Below are 21,904 nucleotides of genomic sequence, written 5' to 3' on the forward strand. Positions count from 1 at the left end.
ATATTAATTTTTCCAAACACAGACTGACTGTGACTACAGACTGACTGACTGTTTCAGACACCTGTTTCAACATCCGGGTTCTTTACAAGTGGAGCTGACAGTAAATTACTTGTATTTCAAATAAAAAGTCATAACTTTTGTTTTTTCTATTACCTGTACCAGTGCAGGTTTCCATTCTAGTGAAAAAGAATAACCATTCTTATGCTCTAGCCAGTGGTTCTATATGATCACTGTTCTAGTGAGCTACAGAATGTGAAACAACTTAGCTGCTATATTTATAAAATCAAATTACTCTATGCCCTTATTTGCTTTAAAGGCTCAAAGTTGGGGCGCCTGGGTGTCTCAGTTGGTTGGGTGTCCAACTTCAGCTCAAGTCATGATCTCACGGTCCATGAGTTTGAGCCCCGTGTCGGGCTCTGTGCTGACAGCTCGGAGCCTGAAGCCTGCTTCAGATTCTGTGTCTCCCTCTCTCTGACCCTCCCTCGTTCATGCTCTGTCTCTCTCTGTCTCAAAAATAAACATTAAAAAATAAATAAATAAAAAAAAAAAGGCTCAAAGTCAAATGGACCTGGTTTTGAGTTCTACCTTAGCCTGAGACGAGACTTCAGCCTCTTGCCCTTTCAGCAGACTGAGCAAGGGGTACACTCACACGCACATCTCCAACTTGCTAGCCTTTTCCATTAGTGCAGTGCAGAGTGCTACCAGCAGGTACTACATGGATAGTTTATGTGCTTTCTTTCATTAGTTCCTCAACAAACAAAGAAAAACACAAGTACTTGGCATATCGTAAATTTCCAACCAAGTTATCTTCTCCCCACCCAGTACATAGTCAAATTGAAATGTTGCATAGAATGAATGAAGACAATTATAGTTTGCTGACATTGTTTGGGCTAGGAACAAAATGTTTCATGACCTGAACTTAAAAGAAGTAGTATAAAAAAGCCTAGAAGAGGGGTGGCTGGTTGGCTCAGCTTGGTCATGAATTTGAGCCCCACCCTGGGTACAGAGATTACTTAAATAAATAAATAATTTTCAAAAGAGACTAAAAGAAGGGTGCCTGGGTGACTCAGCTGGTTAAGTATCGGACTCTTGGTTTGGGCTCAGGTTATGACCTTGCAGTTTCGTGAGTTGGAGCCCCACATTGGGCGTTGAGCTGACAGTGCAGAGCCTGCTTGGGATTCACAGTCTCCCTCTCTCTCTGCCCGTCTCCCACTCATGCTGTCTTTGTCTCTCTCAAAATAAGTAAATAAATTAAAATAAATAAACAGAAGATAACATACAAAATGATTATACATATGGTGGAATTAGAACAATTTTTCTATTTGTGCAAAATTTGAAACTTTCTATAGTGTCACTATATTGCTTTTATCATTTAAGGTTACACTAAAAATATTAATGGACCAGGCTGTCACTTGCATGGTCTTATTACTTCATGCACAAACAGTGAAAGAGTGCAGTGTTGAGCAATGCCGTTTGTATTTTGAGTGTTGCCAAGCCTAGTCTATGCTTGGGTACCATGTGTTAACTCAAATTTCAGAGCAGGCAAAACTTTGTCGTTTGTTTGAAAAAGATGGTATGGTAGTTCGACTGGGTATTTCACTATCAGTAGAGTCAATCACATTACAGGACATGTCAAAATGGAATTAAAATGTAAATAGCTGTTATGGTATGTAATGAAAAAAGTTGTGAAAAAACATTTCCTAACCCCCTGCCATTTTTCTAAAAATAGTCCATTCCAAAGGGTTTAACTCAAAATATGTTCCATTTGGGTGTTGGGGAGGGGGATGTGTGTGCAGAATTCTCTTTTACATCTGTGACTCCTGCAAAAATATCTGGCAGTACATTCAGTTCTGTGTCTTAAAACCTCACAGGGCCAATTTAAAAATAATATTATAAATGCTCATGGTTATCATCACTTAACTAATCTAAAGCAATAAAACTGTTGGCCCTTTAGTCTTCTCATATCATCCCAAGGTAACGGCTGAATGGTGGCCTCTGGTCTCATTATTAAGACTTAGTTTGTCACAGAGTAAATTTCATATAAACCAAGGAGCTGTATTTCACTGGCTTTCCAGAAAATAAGCTACAAGTATCAATGAAAACTGCGTTTTGATTCTCTGAATTTTTGATGAATTGTGAACTCTGAAAAATCAAACAAAAATTATTCGTCAATTCTTCATTCCTTTTATTAAAAAAATTTTTTTACATTTATTTATTTTTGAGAGATAGACAGAGTGTGAACAGGAGAGGGGGAGAGAGAGAGGGAGACACAGAATCTGAAGCAGGCTCCAGGCTCTGAGCTGTCAGCACAGAGCCCATATGGGGCTCGAACCCATGAACCGTGATATCATGACCTGAGCCGAAGTCGGAGGCTTAACCGACTGAGCCACCCAGACGCCCCTATTCTTCATTCCTTTTATGTATTCTAAGCAAATAAAATCTAAGTCTATTTTCGAGACACAAATTTCCTTTTTCACCATTTGCCTGATATATTTATTGTGATGATTTGTGAATCCAGTATTCTTCTGTGCTACTTTTTACTCTAAAAATATGCAGTCATAGTTATGTGCTTTTAAAATTAATTAACTAATTCATGAAGTATGCAATATTAGGAGGTAAGACCTAAGTGATTATAAACAAACGCCTACATTTTGATTTTAAGAGCTGCTTGTAAATTAATCCTAATACAGGTTTTCCTTAAAATCTGTTGTTATAACTAAGTTCAAAGCCTTAAATCAAAGACTGTGTCCTTCATTCTCCCAGTATTACCAGGCCCTGGGGCAGTCGAGGTTCTGGTCTGGAGTCTGCCCCAGGGAGGAGCAGAGACTTGGGCTCATACTTACCCTCTACCACCCAGGACCTACATGAGCTTCAGCAGTTTGAGTGCTGGGAAATTTTGGCACTCTCACTGGGGTGCGCCTTGGTCTCTTTATGGCTCCCTCCCTTCCTATGGAGCCCCTCATTCCTCCTGCCTCCCCCTTCCCTGAGGATGCCTGGGGTTGGTCACATTTTCGCTCTTACTAGTCTGTAGGTCTCCCTTTAAGGTCTCATTTCAGACTACGGCACTGTGTCTTCCTTCCACTGGTTACAGTTTTCTGTTTTTTCACTCCGAAGTGCTAATAAATGGACTTGATCTATACTCCACAGGAATAAGAACCACATAGGCCACACAGGTTCACCCAAGTGCAGGGGGTTACAGGTCAAGTGACATTTGCTGAATAAGAAATTAGTCATCTTTTCTGTAGAACACTTAGCCCATACGTACCTCTCAAGGTTGGATATGTGAGCCATGATGACACGTGTAGGTAACTAAGAGAAGCTACATTTCCTCTCAAGTTCTACCCCTCTGGAAAGATCAGGTCTACACTCATCAGAAGGCAGCTCCAAATTGCCCTTGGTAAGTACACTGTTACACGTACAATCAATAATGATATTCCACAGCAATCTAAAGCCTACAAAGCACTTTACACATCTCTTCAACACTATAAAACAATGTGTAAATGTGTAATAAAAATATTGTTCTCTCTGCTTAATAGTGAGAAAACTAAAGCTCAGAAGCAGTAATTAAGCTGCCCCATGTCATAAGACCATGTGGAGTACCAGAGCTGGCACTGGAATTTAGGGACTTTAAATACAAATGCTATTCTTTCCCACCCATCTCTATTGCTTTTCTCAGGATGTACATTAAAATGCTTTCATCCATATTTTTATACTATTTACACTTTTTCATCATGTGCTTTCCATTTGCCCTGGTGTGTTCGTTCTCTCACTTGCAAACCAGAAGTCCCAGCATAACAGTTGTGATTTTTACCTTACTTTGGTTCACAAATTTGGTATACCCTCTGTATCATTTTGTAGTTCAACATATTTGAGAGACAAAGTATGCAGAGAAATCCCAATGTTTCTAAATGTCACATAATTTTACCACATGGGACAGTAGCTATTTTATCTGAAAATTAATACATTAAGTCCTGTAATTTTACACATTCTTTTCTGTACGTAGTTCAAAAACACACAAGCATATACTTGTACCTTCAAGTATTATTTTGATGTGTAGGGTGGGAAGTTGAAACTGTAGTAAACAGTGGCTGAAAATTCTCTTACCCTTCAAAGGAAATACAAGACATAAAAAAATTATCTATTTGTATAGGTCATGGGTTGGCAAACTATGACCTATGGGACAAATACTGCCTGTCACCTATCTCTGTAGATAAAATTTTATTGGAACACTGCAATGTTAATCTGTTTACATATTGTGTGTCTATGGCTGCTTTCACACTACAATAGCTGAGTTGAGTAACAGAAACTGTGGTATGGCCTACCAAGCCTAAAATACTGTGTTTGCCAACTCTTGGTCTACATAAATGAAAAAAAAAAAATTAAGACCTACTGTGTGGCAGGCATCTCATCTTTGTTATCTCATTTAATTTCCTAAACAATCCTGTGAGTTAGGTGATAGCTGAGTACCTATTATCAGAATAACACATGTAATTACTAAATCTCTAATACGGTCATACTCTCTTCTGGGGAGAAAGAAAGTGGAAGGAGAGAGGAGAAGAATCAAGGACAATTTCTTCTTAGGAGACCTATTCAGGCTGGGATCCTATGAGAGGTGGCTGTATCTCTTCAAACAGCTGCTCGCTTAAAGAATCTTAGCCCTCAGGGCGCCTGGGTGGCTCAGTCAGTTGAGTGGCTGAGTTGAGGTCATTATCTCATGGTTCATGGGTTCAAGCCCCATGTTGGGCTCTGTGCTGACAGATTGGAGCCTGGAGCCTGCTTCAGATTCTGTATCTCCCTCTATCTCTGCCCTTCCCCAGCTTGTGCTGTCTCTCTCTCTCTCTCTCAAAAATAAACGTTAAAAAAAAAAAAAATCTTAGCCTTCATATTTTCATGACTTAATCATTCAGTGCTTTTCAAAGGCCTAAGCTCATTTTTGCATATAAGTTAAGTTTAAAAGGAGGATATATTTTCTACTTTCTAATGAGACTGCTCTAGGAAGTAGCTGAGCTCCACAGATTCTTGGCCAGTATTAGAATACTGGCTAAATTGGTTTTTACTTTAATCCCCAAACAAGGTACACATGAATTCAAATAAACACTGTCCATTCAAATGTTTTCCATTTCCCATTTCCATATCTCTAGATAGAAATGAATATATAATTAATAAATATAATGTAAATAATATATATTCATTTCTATTTTATTTCTACATTTCTATATTTAACTTTTTAGAAATCATTTAAATAGAAATATGTATAGATAGACATATATATTTTTTCACTTCTATCTAGCTATTAATGATTCCTAAAAAGTTAAATTTTGCCTTTAGTCAAAGTTCAACTTGTGAAAAGCTAAAGCAATATGAACAGTTCTATTTAACTTATTCAGAAATGGTTGGGTAAATTATTTTCCACCCCCTATAGGATGATGATTCCTTGCTGTGACTAGAGGAAAAACAACTTCTCCACCCAATTTTTAAGATGCTGATGGGAAAACATTCTAGCTCTCTTCAAAAGTGTCATCCAAGGAAGCAAAATCTGTGAAGGATGGCTAGTTTAATAGGGAAAGCTATCTATATTTTTGAGTTCCTTGTTTGTTTTCAAGGATGGACCTTAGGGAGTTCCTGTATTTTAACAGAGCCATTCTAAATCACATCCCATGACAGACTGAGTGAGTTCATGTAAACACAGTCAGTGGTATCATGAGTAACAAAATCTGTTTCCATCAGAAGCCCTTTATCCTGCGTAAGAGACCTGTACACTAATAGGCGGCCCAGGCTAACATTAACCAGCTACAGCTGGTTCAATGCTATAAAAAGAACTAATGAAAACACAAACACTAAATCTCTACTCCACTTCAGCCAGGACGTCAAGCCTGCACAAAGACAACCCTTTCCAAATATTCTCTGTGAATGAACTGGCTGGGCCTGGTTTTCTGAAGTTGTTTACTGAACAGTGTGTGCAAGGACTCACTGAGCACTGAGGTGGGGGAGGGCAGGAATCCCATGATCTATTAGTGCAAAAAGCCAACTTTCCAGATGATCTTGGATTTAGTTCTATAATAAACAGGGGGCAGAGAAAATTTTCAACAGCAGGGCTAAAGTACTTTGAGCAATTTCTTAAACACACACACACACACAAATACACACTTTGAATACTTAGATTTTTGTTATGAAAATGTATCATTAAAGCTGAGATAAACTGATGCCTTATCAGATATTCTAAATTCTTAAGTAAATGTAAATAACTTCTTATTAAGTGAGTTACTTTCCAAGAGGAAGCAATCTTTTGATGAAGAAATTATCACTATTTTAATTCTTTATACAAGCTAAAAGGTCCAGACTTTTAGTGCAAGAAGGGATCATGGTGATTTTCTCCCATCTTGTCATCTCACAAAGGGATCATCTGGGGCTCCAAGGATCCTTAGCCCGCCTGCCTTAGACCACACTGCTTGGTGGCATAAAAAACCTGGATATCCTGGCACCCCAAACTGTTTCTCTATTCCATCTTGTGCTAGATGTGGCTAAATGAACATAGCCAAGAATAAAATGAACAGAGAGCCTGGCTTACTTCATAAAATCATGGGTTTTGACCTGAGTCTTTTAATGTATGAGGTTATTTGCAACGTCAACTGAAAATTTAGGGAGTTTCCTTGGCACTTCTTCACGGTCTTGAATAGGCTGAAAGTGTTATTCAATAAACTATTCTGCTGGATAAAACAGTTTTTGCCTTGGATGTGCAGGGCTGATGCGTGTGCCAGAGGCATTAATCTGCAGTGCGGATGCTAATTCATATGTCATCACCATCCCTCCCCAGAACTCCAGTCCTGTACTTCCATCTGCCTGTGTGACATCCCACTAGGGTGTCCTGTCATCACCTCCATTTGTACATTCTGCTGAGGCACTCACATGCAGATTAATGTCAGACACCAAACCACAGATCCAGGAAGCTCAGAGAACACCAAGCTGGATAAATGCCAAAAAGCCCACCAAAACCCAAAAAACAAAACCCTAAAACCCTGCACCTCTCCATATTATTTCCAAATCACAGCAAATGAAGATAAAGAAAAAATCCTTAAAAGAGCCAGAGGGGGTAAAAAATAAATAAATAAAAAATAAAGATTAAAAAAAACTTTACTTATCGATGAACACAGCTAAGAATTATACCTAATGTCTACCTGAGAAACTGCTCAAGCAAGAAGAGAGTTAAATGAAATATTTACAGTGTTGAGAGGAAAAAACCCACCATCCTAGAATTCTGTACTCCGTAAAATTATCCTTCACGAGTGAAGGAGAAATAAGACTTTCTCAAACAAAGAAAAACTGGAGTAATTTGTAGCCAGTAGACCCACCCTGTAAGAAATGGTAAAACAGGTTCTTCAGAAAGAAGGAATATAGGTGGGAAACTTGGATCCTTAAGGAAACGAAGGAACACCAAGAAAGAAATAAGTTAAAAAAATTATGTTAATTCTCAATTAATCTAACAGATAACAGTGTATTCAAAATAATTACAGCAACAATGTATTCAATTATATATGTTTTTATATATATATATATCACATGTATATGTATATATATGCTCATGTATGCTTATAGATAAGTGAAGTGAATGACAGCAAAGAAGGAATTAGGATTATTTTCTTATGAGGTACTCACACTATCTGTGAAGTGCTCAGAGTTATTTGATAGTAGACTTGTATTTGTTGTAAATGTATACTGCAAATTCTTGGGCTATCACTAAAAAATTTTTTTCAATTAAAGAAAAGAAGTATAACTGGCATGCTAAGAGAAAAAAAGGGAATCATATAAAATGCTCAAATAAAACTACAAAACAGAAAAAAACAATGGATATACTAGGTATTAATCCAACTATCACTAATCACTCTGAATGTCAATGGTCTAAGTGCACTAATTAAAAGACAGATTATGAGAGTAGATCAAAAGACATGACCCGACTATAAAAAGAACCCACTTTAGGGGCACCTGGATGGCTCGGTGGGTTAAGCATCTGATACTTGGTTTTGGCTCAGGTCATGATCTCACGGTTTCTTGGGTTCAAGCCCCACATCAGGCTCCTGCTGGAGGCGTGAAGCCTGCTTGGAATTCTCTGTCTCCCTCTTTCTCTGCCCTTCCCTCACTCATGCTGTCTCTGTCTCTCAAAATAAATAAATAAGTAAATAAACAAATAAATAAATAAACAAATACTTAAAAAAAAAAAGAAACGTACCCACTCAAAAAAATTTTTTTTTAACGTTTATTCTTTTTTGAGAGACAGAGACAGAGCACGAGTAGGGGAGGGGCAGAGACAGAGGGAGACACAGAATCCGATGCAGGCTCCAGGCTGAGCTGTCAGCAGAGCCTGACGCCGGGCTCGAACTCACAAACCGCAAGATCATGACCTGATCCAAAGTCGGACACTTAACTGACTGAGCCACCCAGGCGCCCCAAGAACCCACTTTAAATATAAAGACACGTATATAAGACAAGACAGACCACAGACCGGGCTATAAAACACATTGTAACAAATTTAAAAGAATAGAAACTATGCAGTGTTTGCTCCCAGTGGAATTAAACTACAATTTGGTAACAGATAACTTGAAAATCCAAAAATACACGGAGCTTAAAGAACAAACTTCTTTTTAAAAAAATTTTTTTTAAATGTGTATTTATTTTTGAGAGAGACAGAGTGCGAGCAGGGGAGGGGCAGAGACAGGGGAAGACACAGAATCCGAAGCAGGCTCCAGGCTCTGAACTGTCAGCACAGAGCCCCACGCGGGACTCACGAACCATGAGATCATGACCTGAGCCGAAATCAGATGCTTAACTGACTGAGCCGCCCAGGCACCTCAAGACCAAACTTCTAAATAACACATGGGTCATAGAAGAAATCCCAAGAGAAATTAAAAAATATTTTTAAATAAATGAAAATGGAAACACAACTTACCAAAATATGTGGGATGCTGCCAAAACAGTACCTAGAGGAAATTTATGTCATTGAATGCATTCGTTAGAAAAAAAGAATAATATAAAAATCTAAGTTTCTACCTCAACAAATTAGAAAAAGAGCACACTAAATACAAAGTAAGCAGAAGAAAGAAAATAATGCAGAAATCAGTGAAATAAAAAAACAAACAATCAATAGAGCAAAATCAATGAAAACAAAAACTGATCCTTTGAAAAGATCAATAAAGTTGATAAGCCTCTAGCCAGGTTAACTAAGGAAAAAAAGAGAGGACACAAATTACTAGCATCAGAAATGAGAGAGGGGATATCATTACAGATCCCAAGGAAATTAAAAGGGTACTAAAGGAATACTGTGAACAACTCTATGCCACAAATTTAATAACCTAGATAAAAAAGACCGATTTCTTGAAACATACAATCTGCCAAAACTCATACAAGGAGAAACAGATAATCTGAATGGGCCTGTATGTATAAAAGAAACTGAATAAATAATTCATAATCTTTCAAAACAGAAAGCATTCAGGCTCAGCTGGGTTCACTGGTGAATCTGATCAAACATTTAAGGCAGATATTATACCAATTCTCTATAATCTCTTTCAGAGGACAGAAGCAGGGAGAACACTTCCTATCTCATTCTGTGAGGTCAGCATTACCCTAATACCAAAACTGGACAAAGATATTACAAGAAAGAAAAACTACAAACCAATATATTTCTCTAAGACAGATGCAAAAACCCCCATCAAAATATTAGCAAATCATTTCCAACAATGTAGAGCAGGAGTTAAATACCATGATATATATATATATATATATATATATATATATATATATATATAACCTGATACTTGGTTTTGGCTCAGGTCATGATCTCACGGTTTCTTGGGTTCAAGCCCCACATCAGGCTCCTGCTGGAGGCGTGTAACAGATTTTACCCCAGTTATGCAAGACTAACAGGTAACAGATTTTACCCCAGTTATGCAAGACTAGTTCAACATTTGAAAATCAATTAACGCAATCCATTACATCAAGGGACTAAAAAAAGAAAAATGTGATCATATCAATAGATGCAGAATTAGCATTTGACAAAATCTAGCACCCATTCATGATAAAAATTCTCCGTAAAGTAGGAAGAGTTGAGTTTTCTCAACTTGATAAAAGGGTATCTACAAAAAACCTATAGCTAACATCATACTCAATGGTGAGAAACTAGAAGCTTTCCCACTAAGATCAAGTACAAGGCAAGGACTCCCCCTGTCACCACTCCTTTTTAACATTTTACTGGAAGTTCTTGCTAATGAAATAATGAAAAAAAAAAAAAAAAGAAAAGAAAAAGAAAGGAAGGAAGGAAGAAAGAAAGAAAAAAAAAGAAAAGGAAATAAAACTGCCTTTGTTTATAGATGATGTGATCATCTATGTAGAAAATCTGAATCAACAAAAAGACACCTGGAATTAAGAAGTCATTATAGCAAGCTTGCAGGATGGATACAAGGTGTATATTAATATACAAACATTAATTGCTTTCCTATACACCTACAGCAAACAAGTGTAATTTAAAATTAAAAACATTATACCATTTACATTAGCACCCCCCTCAAATGAAAATACCTAGTTGTAATTGTAACTAATTATGCACAAATATACATGAGAAAAACTACAAATCTGTGATGAATGAAATCAAAGAACAATAAATGGAAATTTATTCTACATTCATGGGTAGGGAAATTCAATATTGTCAAGATATCATTTCTTCACAACCTGATCTATAGATTCAAAGCAATCCCAATAAAAGCCCAACAAATTATTTTATGGATACTGACAACGTGATTCTAAAGTTTGTATATAAAGGCAAAAGACTTAGAACAGCCAACACAATATTGAAGAACAACAAAGTTGGAGGACTGACAGTAGCCAACTTCAAGACTTTATAATATAAAGGTACAGTAATCAACACAGTGTGGAACTGGTGAAAGAACAAATAGATAAATAGAACAGAATGGACAGCTGAGAAACAGACCCCCTATAAACATAGTTAACTTCTCTTTCACAAAGGAACAAAGGCAATACAATGGAGCAGACAGTCTTTACAACAAATGATGCTTGAACAACTGAAAATCTACATGCAAAAACAGAATCTAAAAACAGACCTTAAATCCTTCACAAAAATTAACTTAAAATGGATCCAGATCTAAATGCAAAATGCAAAACTATAAAACTCTTAGAAGATAACATAGAAGAAAACCTAGATGATCTTGGGTTCAGTGATGTCTTTTTAGATACAACACCAAATAAATGATCCATGAAAGATATAATTTATAAGCTGGACTTAATTAAAATAAAAAACTTCTGACCTGTGAAAAACAATTTATGAAGAAAATGTGAAGACAAGCCACAGACTATAAGAAAATATGTGTAAAAGATACATCTGACAAGGTAGTCATATACAAAATTTACAAAGAACTCTTACAAACTCAACAATAAGAACAAAAACAACCTGATTAAAATATGGGCCAAAGACCTTAACAGACACCTCACAGGATAAACACACACACACACAGATGGCAAATAAGCGTATGAAAAGATGCTTCACATCATATGTCATGAAGAAAATACAAATTATAACAGAGATAAGAGGAACCACAAAAGACCCTGAATACCCAAAGCAATCCCAAAAAAGAAAAACAAAACTGGAGGTATCATGATTGTGAATTTCAAGCTATATTACAAAGCTGTAGTCATCAAGACAGTATGGTACTGGCACAAACACAGACACATAGATCAATGGAACAGAATAGAAAACCCAGAAATGGACCCACAACTATATGGTTAACTCATTTTCAACAAAGCAGGAAAGAATATCCAATGGAAAAAAAGACCATCTCTTCAACAAATGGTGTTGGGAAAACTGGATGGTGATATGTGGAAGAATGAAGCTGGACCAGTTTCTTATACCATACAGAAAAATAAATTCAAAATGGACGAAAGACCTAGATGTGAGGCAGAAAACCATTAAAAGCCTAGAGGAGAACACAGGCAGCAACCTCTTTGACCTCAGCAGGAGCAAGTTCTTACGTCGCCAAAGGCAAGGGAAACACAAGCAAACATGAACTACTGGGACTTCATTTAGATAAAAAGCTTCTGTACAGTGAAGGAAACAATCAACAAAACTAAAAGGTAGCCTATGGAATGGGAGAAGATATTTGCAAATGGCATACCTAGGAAAGGGTTAGTATCCAAAATCTATAAAGAACTTCCAAACTCAACATCCAAAAAACAAACAATTCAGTTAAGAAATGGGCTGAAGACATGGGTAGACACTTTTCCAAAGAAGACATCCAGACGCCTAACAAACACATGAAATGATGCTCTACATCACCCATTATCAAGGAAATACAAATCAAAACCATGATGAGATACCACCTCACACCTGTAAGAATGGCTAAACTTAACAACACAAGAAACAAGTGTTGTGAGGATGCAGAGAAAGGGGAACCCTCTTGCACTGTGGGTGGGAATGCAAACTGGTGCAGTCACTTTGGGGAACAGTATGGAGGTTCCTCAAAAAACTAAAAATAGAACTACCCTATGACCCAGCTATTGCACTATTAGATACTTAACCAAAGGATACAAAAATACAGACTCGAAGGGGTATATACCTCTCCAGAGTTTAGAGAAGAATTATCAACAACAGCCAAACTATAGAGATAGCCCAAATGTCCATCGACTGATGAATGGATAAAGAAGATGTGGTGTGTACGCACACACACAGACACACACACACACACACACACACACACACATTTATTTATTATGGAATATTTCACTCAGCCATCAAAAAGACTGAAATCTTGTCATTTGCAATGATGTGGATGGAGCTGGAATGTATTATGCTAAGCGAATAAGTCAATCAGAGAAAGACAAATACCATATGATTTCATGCGTATGTAGAATTTAAGAAACAAAACACGAGGGGTGCCTGGGTGGCTCAGTCAGTTAGTTAAGTGTCTTGACTTCAGCTCAGGTCATTATCTTGTGGCTCTGTGGGATCAAGCCACATGTGGGACTCTGTGCTGACAGCTCAGAGCCTGGAGCTTGCTTTGGATTCTGTGTCTTCCTCTCTTCTCTGTCCCTCTCTCTCTCTCTCTCTCTCTCTCTCTCAAAAATAAACATGAAACAAAAAAAAAAAAAAAAGAAAACATGAACATATGGGAAGGGGGGAGAAGAGGAGAGAGGGAAACAAACCACAAAAGACTCTTTTAAGGATTGAGAACAAACTGAGGGGTGATGGAGGGACATGGGAGGAAGACGGGCTGGATGGGTAATGAAGATTAAGGAGGGCACTTGTGATGAGCACTGAGTGTTGAATGTCAGCGATGAATCACTGAATTCTATTCCTGAAACAATAATGCACTGTATGTTAAATAACTAAAATTTAGATAAAACCCCCAAACAAAAATAAAATAAAATAAAATAAAATAAAATAAAATAAAATAAAATAAAATATAAAATAAAATAAAATAAAATAAAATATAAAATAAAATAAAATAAATTAAAATAAAAAAAAATGAAATCAGACACCACTATACACTATTAGAATGGCTAAAATCAGGAACACTGACAAACCTAACGCTAGTGAGGGTGTGCAGCAACAGGAGGTCTCATTCATCGCTGGTGGGAATGTAAAATAGTACGGTTACTTTTCAAAAAATATTTTTCTATTAAACATAACATTGCTGTTACAGTAGAACGTTTTACTCCATTGTGTAAGAACTTACTGTAGTCTATGCACACATATTTCACCCGTCTAGGTGGTGTCAGGTGATTGATTCAGTTTGGATGATGTTTTTCTTTGTATGTGGTATAACGTATGTTTATTTGAATATTATTATTATTATTTTATTTTAGAGAGAGGGAGAGTACAAGTGGGGGAGAGGGGCAGGGAGAGAGAGTGAATCTTAAGCAGACACCATGCTCAATGCAGAGCCTGATGCAGAGCTTGATCCCACAACCCTGGGATCCCCCAGTACAGCTACTTTGGAAAACAGTTTGGCAGTTTCTTAAAAACAATTTTTTTTAATGTTTATTTATTTTTGAGAGACAGAGAGAGACAGAGCATGAATAGGGGAGGGGTAGAGAGAGACAGGAAAACACAGAATCCAAAGCAGGCTCCAGGCTCTGAGCCATCTGCACAGAGCCCAACACGGGGCTCACACCCATGAGCTGTGAGATCATGACCTGAGCCGAAGTTGGATGTTTAACCGACTGAGCCACCCAGGCGCTCCCAGTTTGGCAGTTTCTTGTAAACCTACCCTGACCATAAGATCTGGCAGTCACACTGCTTGATATTTATCTAAATGAGGTAAAAATTTATATCTACACTAAAACCTACAAATATTTATAGCAGTTTTATTCATAATTACTGAGACTTGGAAGCAATCATGATATCCTTCAGTAGGTAAATGAGTAAAGTAAACAAACTGTAGTATATCCAGACAATGGAATATAATGAAGCACTAAAAAGAAATGAGCTATCAAGCTATGAAAAGTCACGGAAGAAACTTAAATGCCTGTGACTAAGTGAAAGAAGCCAATCTGAAAAGGCCACACCATGGAGATGGTTAAAAGACTGGTGGGTAGGGCAGGGGACACGAACAGGCAGAGTACAGAGGACTCTCAGCAGTGATAATACTCTGCATAATATTATAATGATGCATATTGGTCATTATATGTCCCTCTAATCTCATAGAATATAAAATACCAGTGGCGAACCCTAATGTAAGGTATGAACTCTGAGTGATTATGATGCATCAGTGAGAGTTAATCCTTGGTTAAAAAAAAAAAAAAAAGTACCATTCTGGCAAGTAATGTTAGTAAGAAGGTATATGAGATACCTCTGTACTTTCCCCTCAATTTTGCTGTAAACCTAAAGCTGCTCTAAAACAATAATTCTTAAAAAAGAAAGTGGGGAGGAATAACGTAATTGTCAGATGTTAGAATCAGGATGAAAACATGAACTGATTCATGGGCGGAATCTCCAAAAACAAAATTTAACAGAGATAAGGTGCTCCAACAGTAACTCCAAAGGCAAGTATAGAGACACTCATCAGCAACTTCAGAGGCTTTAATACAGGGGAAGAAGTAGGATTATAATGAGAACCATGTATCATGTGTGTAATATGCAGCATAGTTAGGGCCATCATGCATAAAAGCAAACAGATTCTACATGACCCAAAGAAGAAGTGTCGGTTTCGAGGGTCAGAAGAGCCAGGAAAAGAGATGTAGCCTCAAGACAGGAGAGAAATTTCTCGGAGTGAGAACTGTACATGCGATGAGTGGACTGTGTCAGAGTCTGGTGTCTGGCACCCGACGAGTTCAATCCTCTGCTGCAGCCGAGACTCAACTATCAAACCAGTAACTTGCAACCGGTATCTCAGGGCCAATCTAACTCCAAGATTCCATGATTCTGTAACATTTTTATTAAAAGACATTTAAACCCAGAACACCACATTAAACCAAACCAAGGCTGAAAAATCCTACCACCTGGAAACAAATATTCAGAGGTTCATTGTGTTGAGCTGTACCTTACAGCACATAAAGTTGACTCCAGGACTAAGAATAATTGAAAGTGAGGTTCCGCTATCAACAAAACTTAAAGCTGGCAATCGACTTCTGTTTTAGATCATTTATTATGAGAGTTTTTTTTAAAAAAAATAGGTAATACGTTCTTATTCTCCCTCTTCTCAACCACCTGGTTCTCCTCCCATGGGACAACTAAAGTTTCTAGCTTCTTGTGTATACTTCCAGAGATATTTTATGCATCTAAAGCATTTAAATCCATTTTGTGCCCAACCGCTGTTTTAACTAAATGGTAGTATATTTTGTACATTGTTTTGGACTTTGTTCACTTGTTTTAATAGTACATCCTTGAAAATCATTTCATATTAATACATAAAGAGCTTTCACATTCCTTATTTCTAAGTGACAGTATAATATTTCATTTTTGACATGGATACGGTTCCTAAAATAGACTATAATTCCTCATGAATAAAGCTGAAGACCAGTGGAATTAAATAATAACCATTACTTTTACTTTTTAAAATTTGTTTTGTGATGTTAGGTTATTTATTTTGTGCATCTGTGGCAATTACTAAGATCTCAGTGGTGGTATGGATTTGACTCAGCTCTGCAACTGAGCATGGCATGAGGCCTAGAAAATGATATCAAGATCCCAGTAAGGAGTGGGGAGGGCTGAGAGCTGGACATCTGGGCTAGCAGAAACATCAAAGCCTAGGAAGGAAGGAATAAGAGTGTAGGGTAGGGGATGCACCCCTGTCTCTTTGCTTCCTCCTTTTTCCTTTCTCTCCCACGGACCCAGGCCCCTGGGATTATGTTAGATCTGTCTCTGAAGCCAAAAGATGGAGGAGAGAGTTGGCTCTAAGGAGCCAGTGTCTAAGCCAGCTTTGTTGGAGATCCTGTATCATATGAGAAGGGTGAGGAGAGGCCATGACTATTTCCTTTTCCATTTTCTATGAAAGGTGAGAAAACAAAGACCTCTCTCTCTCCCAACTCCTCTGGAGGGCATGAGAGCAGAGGGCAGGAGAGGAGAAGGGCTGGAAGCCCTGAGGTCTCCCATGAGGCTGCACATCCCACAGCAAGGACTAAGAGTTTGGATTATATAAACACATTACTGGAAGAGCTCTAAGCCAGGATTAACAAGCATAGCTGGGGCAAGATTGCCCAGAATCTGACTGGGACCCTGGCAGTGAAAGCTGGGACTGTTGAAAACCCAACTTAAGCGTCTGGACTCAAACAGAGAATGCAAGGGGCCAAGATAACTGGATACCAGGACAGGCAGTTTGGCAGTGAGAACGAGGGGAGGAGACTCAAGATGCCTGGATCCCTGGAGAGAAGAGGATGAGAAGGAGAAACGAGGGCTGGGAGAACCCAGGAGCCTGGGTTCTGGCATAGGAGCAAGTCAGAATTCCAGGATCTCTGTGTACCCTCTCCTTTTCCCTCCATCAGGCAGAAGAGAGGGCAGGAGGGGGCTGGAGAAGGGGTCAAACCATGGGTTTAGTCCCCAAGTAGCCACATGAATACATTCAGGGCCAGACAGACACAGGAATGGTGGGGGAGAGAGGAATTTTGTGCTGCACTGACCCTGGAGGGGGCTGGGAGGGGTCAGGAGGCTGGGGAGGGTGCTGGGACTTGGTCCTGGGGTTCTACGACACTGTCCTTTGTTGTGGTCTTGCACACAGCAAGACCACAGCCCTTCTCTTCCTCATCACTGTCCATGGAGCTCACACCAAATGCCCGAGGCTTCTCATGAATAACAGCAGCCTTTGATGGGTGGCGCCCCGTGTGCTTGTTGTCCACAGTGTCGCTTGTCCATTCTACCGTCTTCTCTGGCTTCTGTTTCTGAAGTTTGATGGTTAGGCTCCTGTCCTCTCTCTGTCTCTCTGTCTCAGTTCTCTCAGTGAAGGTCTCACTCAGCCGGGCCCCATGGCTAAGACTGAGGAGAGGGCAGAGGGGAAGAAGGGGGTGAGACACCCTCCCCTTTCTCTGTGTCTCTGGGTTTAAGACAGTCGGTAGCGATTCAGAGCAGCAGCCAGGACCCTCCACCTTCTTTCCCCTCACCCTGGGCCTCCGCCTCCCCACCCCCGGGGCTAATCTGTCCCACCTCACTTCCAGCTCCAATAACTATTACCTTCAGAGTCAGTTATTTTGTTCTTACCTCAAAGCATACAGCTGTCTTTAAAAAAAAATTATAATTATGCAAAATAATATCTACAGCCATTTAAAAAATAAGGCCTTGTATAGAGTAATAAATTGCTTCCCAATTCATTATGGGAAAATAACACATTTGTTTATCTTGTTTTTGTAAAACATGTTTTTGAAAGTTTAGTCACAGGGGCGCCTGGGTGGCTCAGTCGGTTAAGCGTCCGACTTCGGCTCAGGTCACAATCTCGCGGTCCGTGAGTTTGAGCCCCGCATCGGGCTCTGGGCTGATGGCTCGGAGCCTGGAGCCTGCTTCCGATTCTGTGTCTCCCTCTCTCTCTGCCCCTCCCCCGTTCATGCTCTGTCTCTCTCTGTCTCAAAAATAATAAAATAAACATTAAAAAAATTAAAAAAAAAAAAAAAAAAAAGAAAGTTTAGTCACAAAATTAAATCATGAAAAAATATAGCTCTATGAAGAAAAATTAACTCCTGTTAAAAAAAAATTAACTCCTGTTCAGTGTGCAGCCTATCATCCTTGGAAACATTGTATTTTATTCACTTTGAGTTAATGCATGCACCTAAAAAGGAACAACACACTTATAACTCAAATGATTCTAATTTGGAATAAATTCAGTTTGGTTTTCTTTCAAGACTGAATAAAAGCCGCTATAATGTTTTGAACTAATAGGATGAAGGAAAAGTCTTACAGTGATAGATACAGCTTCTTACAAAAGATGAAGAAATGGAAGCTAGTTCATTAATTAAAGAAAAGAAAAAAACAGGGATGCCTGGATGGTTCAGTCGGTTGGGCATCTGACTTCAGCTCAGGTCATGATCTCGTGGTCCATGAGTTGGAGCTCCGCGTCGGGCTCTGTGCTGACAGCTCAGAGCCTGGAGCCTGCTTCGGATTTTGTGTCTCCCTCTCCGTCTGCTCCCCCTGCCCCCACTCATGCTCTGTCTCTCTGTCAAAAATAAATATTAAAAAAAGAGCTGGACAAATAAACTAGAAATGACACAGGGGAGGGATTCTGATTGAAACACAAACCACAAATATAAAAGCCTGTTAACTCTGCAGTGATCTCTTGACTTTGGAGATTTTCATCCGACACTAAATTTTTACTGCTACTTGGTGACTAAAAATACACCAGGGGGCCTAAAGGCAATTTTTCAGGGCAGCTGCCCTGCAGACTCAGGTGCATCTCTGGCGTGCAGGCCTACAAAGCAGCAACGTAGCTCCAGGAGTGTGCGCACAGCTGCTCAAACAGAGACATGACATTCATTCCAACATAGTATTTCCTATCTCTCAAATGGCATTAAGTAATCTAAGGTTAGTGTGTCATCCAGGGCACGTCTTGATGTGGAGGTGACTTCTGCTCATATGTCCTAAAACAACTATATTAGGACAGGAGTTCCAGTTTCCATATTCTCTTTCTTCTAAATGCCATTTTTTTTTTTTTAATTTTTGCACTGCAGTGTGATTTGCCACAATAGGAACTAGATAAAGGTCTGCTAATTGAACAATACCTCTTATCTATTATGCTATTTAACCCATGCAAAAATAGGCCTTATTATCCCCATTTGACATTACCAAAGGGTGATGTTGGGTATTCTGATGTCCAGAATAACGTTCTTCTCACTACACACTTATGTTTAAGGAAGAAATCCCAACCTTATACTTTCAATACAGAAATGAACATGAATAAGAAATGACCTTCAAAGACTTCTCAGAAATTTGGCTTGTATGTTACTTCTCTGATCCTGTAAAAATCACAGACGCTCTTGCTTCAGATTCCCTTAGGTACCAACGAAGGCAGCCGTGTATGCTCCAGCTTTGCTCCCAGGACTTTATGAAATGGGTGTTAAAACATACATTAATTTTTTAAAAAATAACTTCACAGTGTAGAAACCTAACAAACAATAACTCGTTAACAATCAAAGTCAACAACAACAGAGATATGCTGTTGATATCATGTTGTATGTACTCTTCATATGATCCAACGAAAATGGCACTTTACCTCCATGATCTTCCACCCCCAAACCTATACTGGTGTAAATATCAAAGACACACAAATTAAGGGATATTCTACAAAATACCTGGGCAGAAATCCTCAAAGCTGTCTAGGTCATCAAAAACAAAGACTATCTATAAACTTGACAGTCTAAAGTAGTCTAAGAAGAGATGACAATAACATGTAATGTGGTGTCCTGAATGGGATCCTGGAACGTTAAAACAACAGTGGAGAAAACCTAAAGAAATCGGAATATAGTATGGATTTTAGTTGATATGGTATCAATATAGTATAGTAATATTATAGCATATAATATAGCATAATAAATTACTTTAATATAGTATGGTAATAATACAATATCAATATTGGTTTAATAAGCGTAAGACTTATTAGTCTCACACACTAATGTAAGATGTTAACAATAGGGAAACTGGGTGTGGGGTATGTGAGAACTCTCTATTACTTTTGTGAATCTAAAACCACTCTAAAATAAAAAGTTTATCAAATCTAATTAAATACAAAAGCAAAGATACATTTATAAACTCCTATTACAGAAAATACTGTTGCAAAGAAGGATCAAGCAGAATGGAACGAGTTCCATAACCTGATGACTCAAAACAGTTATTTTTAATAATTTGGTTATAACACACTCTCTACTAAGAATCATCATATGTAACTAACTTCTCTGATTCTTAACCATATAATGCATAGTACAAAAAACGTGTTTTAGGCTATGCAGAAGAATTTGACAAAATCTAATGTGCTTTCATGATAAAAACACACAACAAAGTAGGACAGGGAATGTCTTCAACCTGACACAGGGCATTTATAAAAAATAAAAAACACATTTACACAATGGTGAAAGACTGAAAGTTTTTCACCCTTAAGGTTGGGAATAAAAAAAGGTGCAGTGTTTACTACTACCATTCAGTGTTATACTAGAAATTCCACTCAGAGCAATGAGTTGAGAAAAAGAAATAAATGGCAAATAATTTGGAAAGGAATAAGTAAAAATATCTCTTCATAGCCATCAGGACAGTTGTTATTTAAAAAAAAGAAAGAAAGAAAATAATAAGTGTTCGCAAGGATGTAGAGAAACGGGAACCCTCGGATATAACAGTGGGAACATGGTGTTGGTTCTTCAAAAAGTTAACACAGAATTACCATATGACCCAGCAATTCTACTTTTAGGGATATACCCAAGAGAAGTGAAAAACTTCAAGACCGATGTTCATAGCAGCATCATTCATAATAGCCAAAAAGTAGAAACAACTCAAATATCCACCAGCTGATAAATGGGCAAACAAAATTTGATGTATCTGTATGATGAAATATTATTCAGCCATAAAAAGACATGAAGTACTCATACATGCTACCACATGAATGAACTTTGAAATCACTATGCTAATTGAAAGACACCAGACACAAAAAGACCACATATTGTAAGATTCCATTTAAATGAAATATCCAGAAAGGTAAATACATAGACACAGAAAGCAGATTAGTGGTTGTCAGGGGCTGGGAGAGGGGTTTATAGGGAGGGACTGCTTAATGGGTACAGGCTTTTCTTTAGCATGATAAAAATGTGTTGGAACTATACAGAAATGGAAGTTGCACAGCACTGTGAAAGTACTAAATACCACTCAAATGTATACTTAAATTTTTTTTTTTTAATTTTTAATTTGGGGGGGGGGCGGGGAGAGGAGTAGAGGAAGGGAGGGAGAGAATCTTAAGCAAGTTCCATACTCAGTGTGGAGCCTGATGAGGGGCTTGGTCCCATGACCCTGGGATCATGACCTGAGCCAAAATCAAGGGAGATGCTCAACTGACTGAGCCACCCAGGCACTTTATTCAACCGTATACTTTAAAGGTTAATTTTATGTTATGTGAATTTCATCTCAATTAAAAAAATTTAAAGAAAAGACAATGTGTGCACACACACAAAATTCATATGTTCTAAACAGGTATTTAGGGAGCCTGTCCCACAGCATCCAGTTTCTCCTCAAGAGGCAGGGACTAGAAATAGTCTCTTCTTTTTCATTTTATTTTTTATTTTATTTTGTTTTTATTTTTTAAGTAGGCTCCATGCCCAGCATGGGGCTTGAACTCATGACCCCAAGATCAAGAGTCACATGTTCTATTGACTAAGCCAGCCAGGCTCCCCAAACAGTCTCTTCTTATGTAAACTTCTAAGCATTCATAAGGGGGCATATATGAACATA

General features: G+C 38.2%; 1 protein-coding gene and 1 pseudogene across 2 annotated transcripts in view; both read right to left on the reverse strand.

Annotated features, from left to right (window-relative positions):
* The window catches only part of SPIDR (scaffold protein involved in DNA repair), a 429,134-nt gene that overhangs the window by 112,246 nt on the left and 294,984 nt on the right, over nt 1-21,904 (reverse strand). The window lies entirely within an intron of this gene.
* Nucleotides 13,535-19,694, reverse strand: LOC125924902 (E3 ubiquitin-protein ligase PPP1R11-like; annotated as a pseudogene).

The sequence above is a fragment of the Panthera uncia genome, chromosome F2 (genome assembly GCF_023721935.1).
Source record: "Panthera uncia isolate 11264 chromosome F2, Puncia_PCG_1.0, whole genome shotgun sequence".
NCBI classification, from domain to species: domain Eukaryota; kingdom Metazoa; phylum Chordata; class Mammalia; order Carnivora; family Felidae; genus Panthera; species Panthera uncia.